Genomic DNA, 5,000 nt, shown 5'->3' with positions numbered 1-5,000 from the left:
AGAGAAGAAGGAGAACATTGAAGAAGGGAAGGAGAAGATAGAAAAAGAAGGAGATGGAGACGGAGAATAAGAAAAAAACAAAACAAAAAGAAACGAAGGAAGAACAGAAGCACAAAAGGATTCTCTCTCTCTCTCACGAAGAACAAGAAGAACAAGGAGAACACGAAGAACAAGAATAAGAAATTATATCATGTTATTCACCACAGCTCAAAAAGTGGGCGGAGCAAACAGAAGAAATTTAAGAACTCAGGTCTCCATCTGGCTCGAACAGGCACTGGCACTAGTTGGCACTCTCAGGCACTAACGACTGTCTGCTTGCCTGAAGCGGTTCACACGCACATACACATAAAAAACGGACACACACATATATTCAAGAAGACAAAGACATACACACTTTCGGCCGTACACAAGTACACAGACGCACACAAACAAAACCCCTACACATTTAGACACATAAAACCCACGCACGCAAGCACATACACATACACGTACGAGCACACATCCAAACAAACACACACAAGCACACAAAACACAAACATCCAAACAGACACAAGCAAGCACACAAAACACAAACATCCAAACAGACACAAGCAAGCACACAAAACACAAACATCCAAACAGACGCAAGCAAGCACACAAAACACAAACATCCAAACAAACGCATGCAAGCACAAGCAAGCACAAGCAAGCACACATCCAAAGCGAAAGCCGATCCTCAGCACAGGAAGCAGAGAAGGAAAGGCGTAGAAGGCGAAGAAGGAAAAGAAGGAGAAAAGGCTTTTGGCGAAGGGGCATTTACAAGGAATGATGGTGAAGTTTATGGGGTAGGGGCAGAGGTTGAGGGGGGGTGGGGGTGAGAGGGGAGGGGGGTTATGAGAGGGGAGGGGGGTGAGAGGGGAGGGGGGAGAGGGGGGGTGGTGTATGAATGAGAAGGGGGGAATGAAGTATGATAGGAAGGGTGGAAGGATGAGAGGGGTGTAGGGGGGACGAAATAAGGAAGGGGAGGGGAAGAGAAGTCTAGGAATGGTCTCCCTCTCTCTTCCTTTTTCTCTTTCTCCCTCACGCACACATATACACACACATACATACAAACATGTATATATGTATATATGTATATATGTATATATTTATATATGTATATATATATATATATATATATATGTATATTATATATATATATATATATATATATATATATATATATATACACCACACACAACCACACACACACACACACACACACACACACACACACACACACACACGCACATACACACAACATACATACTATTACACACACATCACATCACACACAACCACAAACACCACACACACTCACACACACGCCAATACACACACATACATAGTATATTATATATATATATATATATATATATATATATATATTATATATAGATAAGAGATAGATAGAGATACTAGATAGATAGATAGAATAGAAAATAGCCATAAAAATAAATAGATAGATAGATAGATAGATAGATAGATATCCATACATATATTCCCACACAAAAAAGGTGAGACTTGGATAGTAGGAGAGCGCCCACGAGACCATAAATACATTGGAAACCGGAGCCAAATGAAGACGAAGTCATGACCTTAGATTACAGCTTTCTTCTGCCAAATGACCCCGTTTTCATGACCTGTATTCCCGTCACCTTAACCCAGGTCAACACTGGTGACTTAAGGAGGATAGCGTGAACTTACGGGACGAAAAACAAATTATTTTTGAGCTTTGATGTTCGTTTTTTTATGTGAGATAAAAAAAGAAAAAAGAAAGAAAGAAAAAGATGAGAAAAGAAAAAAAGTTAAAGGTCAGTATATTGAATGTGAAGGATGATTTTATTTTTTTTTTTTTGTTATAATTGTTCTAATCTTTAAACAATCTTGGATAAATATATCTATTAAACGAATGACATCATATATTTTTTTTCGAATAAACCACTATAATCATTACCATACCCCTTTTTTTATACCACTATTCTTCCCTATTTGACTCGGTTTCCACTCGACAAATAACCGCAGGACCACAGCTCACTACGAGAAAGAAAGGAGCGCGTGATATGCCTACATAAGTCGTCTAAAAAAAAAGAAAAAAAGAAGAAGAAGAAGAAGAAGAAGAAGAAGAAGAAGAAGAAGAGGAAGAAGAAGAAGACAAAGAAGATGAAGAAGGCGACGAAGAAGAAGGAGAGGAGGAAGAGGAGGAGGAGGAGGAGGAAAAACACATGCGAGTGACTGCAAGTAAAACGAGTGTAGGTGTATAAAGATAACACCATCGGCAACACTATCATTTTGGATGCTGCAGCGTAACACGGTATTTATGAGGTGCCTGCTGTTCATGTGTTAGGTCATGAGGTGGCTGCTGTTCATGTGTTGGGTCATGAGGTGGCTGCTGTTCATGTGTTGGGTCATGAGGTGGCTGCTGTTCATGTGTTAGGTCATGAGGTGGCTGCTGTTCATGTGTTGGGTCATGAGGTGGCTGCTGTTCATATGTTATGTCATGAGGTGGCTGCTGTTCATGTGTTAGGTCTTGATGGGGCTGCTGTTCATGTGTTAATTCATGAGGTGCCTGCTGTTCATGTAGGTCATGAGGTGGCTGCTATTCAAGTATAGGTCATGGGATGGCGAATGTCCATGTGTTAGGTCATGAGGTGGATGCTTAAAGGGACACGAAAAGCATTGCTGTTCAAGTCGCAACGCAATGAAACTTTAAAATCTCGTTTCCATGGTGACATCCCTGGCTATGCGGAGCAGGTCCGAGAATCATACTCTATTACGCTTTTTTTATGTGGCTTTCATTTAATTAAATTTGGGGATATTTTGCATATAAGAATTGTGTGAAATGTTTAGAATTTTATGTCCATTTCTTTTACACTAATATTTCGTCCGTTTGAAGAATAGACATTTTTCTTTTGAGGTGAAAAGGGGGATTCTGTATTTACTTTCCAAATGTGGCCACTAAGAACTATTTTTTCACATGGACTTTGGGTAATTGCTAGTATACTTCATGAGGTTCTCATAGAACTGAGTTACTAGGTTCTATTAAACTCATGCACGCCTCCGAACGCACTTTTTTTTTTCTTATACCCCTACGCAAACCTCTTTTAAAACACACACATACGCACACACACACATACACATACACACACACACACATACACATACACATACACATGCACACACACACACACACACACACTTATTTGTGTATATATATATATATATATATATACTAAATATATATATATATATATATATATATATATATATATATATATATATATATATATATATATATATATATATATATACATATATATTTCTCATGCACTCATGGTATCATATGCATCCAGTGTATTGTATTCGCACTAAAAGACAATGATACTCGGAAAGGGAAAGTGTACAGTGACATATACCATGGGAACTCCACGTTCGAAGTCAGGAAAAAGTCTAAGGAATTCTAAAAATAGGTTTAGACACCAGAACATTTCGCTCAAGAGACAAAATTCCTCAGACAGACTCCTATTCCCAGGATCTAAGTCCCTGGGTGGAATGGGAGGTCGACGTGATGGTTGGTAAAGAAAAAAAATATTCATTTATGACTATGAGAGGAGCAAGAGCGAGTGTGTGTGTGTTTGTGGTTGTTTGTTTGTGTGTGTGTGTGTGTGTGTGTGTGTGTGTGTGTGTGTGTGTGTGAGAGAGAGAGAGAGAGTGTGTGTGTGTGTGTTTGTGTGTTGGGTGTGTGTGTTTGTGTGTGTGAGTGAGTGTGTGTGTGTGTTGGGTGTTTGTGTGTGTGTGTTTGTGTGTTGGGTGTTGTGTCGGGATAAATAATGTGACGGAAAAATAAAAATAAAATAGTTAAAAAAAATAAAATAGCACTAGACCATTTGTGATTGCAAAACATTTTTTATTTATCCTATTTATTTTATTTTATTGTATTTTATTTGTGTCACTTTTATTGTCACAGTTCCACATTTTATCCAACCCCTACCACCCAATTCCAGTCACATTTTCCGCGACGCCCCCACCCCCACATGTGTGTTTCTTTACTGGGTGTTGTGTGTGTGTTTGTGTGTTGGGTGTTGTGTGTGTGTGTGGATGATGTAAAGCTGTGAGCATCTTCACGTGCCCTTTTTCTTATAGAACGGCAAGAAATTTGCCTTAGCCAATAAAAATGATGTAAGTTTCAAATTCCAGGGTAAAATTACTCCTCGATTTCTATGCAAGGAATCTCAAACTTGCATGCACTCAGGCGATAAGCAAGCAGAGAGAAACCTGTTTTTTTTTCGTCATCACTGAAATTGCAGACTTTTCTTAATTCACAACAGTGATTGCAAGAAGACGTCCTTTTTTTTCCCTTTCTTTTTCTTCCCTTGCTAATTCAAACGGATGATTTTTTTTCTCCTCCTTTTCGCTCTTTCTTCTTCTTTCTCTTCTTCTGTTCATTCATTCTTCTTCGTCTTTTTTTTTTCTTCTCTCTCTCGTGTCTACAGCTTTCGAGTCATTCCCCAAAGAACGAAAATAAATCATTCCATTTTTTCTCCCTTAGTGTTAGAACTTTACTGGCTGTGGACTCTGCAAACATCTTAAGATTTGACTCACGTTTCTGCCCTAGGATGAACGTGTCCCCCCCCTTCCCCCTCCCCCTACGTTCCCTCCTCTATCCTCTTCCTTCCTGTTACCTCCTGTTTTCTCGCCTCTTCCTCCTGCTACCGATTTTCCCATCTCTCTACTTCATTATTTTTCCCTTCTCCCTCATCTCCTTTCTTCCATTTCTCTTCTCATCCCTTCCTTCCTTTCCCGTCCCTCTTTTTTTTTTATCTACTCACCTTCTCCCCCCTCCCCTTCCCCCTTCTTTTCGTCTCCTTTTCTTTGCACTATCATCTTCTCCTTCTTCATTCCCTCCCATTCCTCTTCTCTCTTACCCTTATCCAAATCTCTCTCTCTCTCCTTCCCCCTACTCAACTTTCCTTCCCCCCCAT

This window comes from Penaeus japonicus, unplaced genomic scaffold (assembly GCF_977035675.1).
Source record: "Penaeus japonicus unplaced genomic scaffold, GWHDUDI00000001_assembly GWHDUDI00000028, whole genome shotgun sequence".
Taxonomy (NCBI): Eukaryota; Metazoa; Arthropoda; class Malacostraca; order Decapoda; family Penaeidae; genus Penaeus; species Penaeus japonicus.
Note: the sequence above shows the minus strand (reverse complement) of the source record.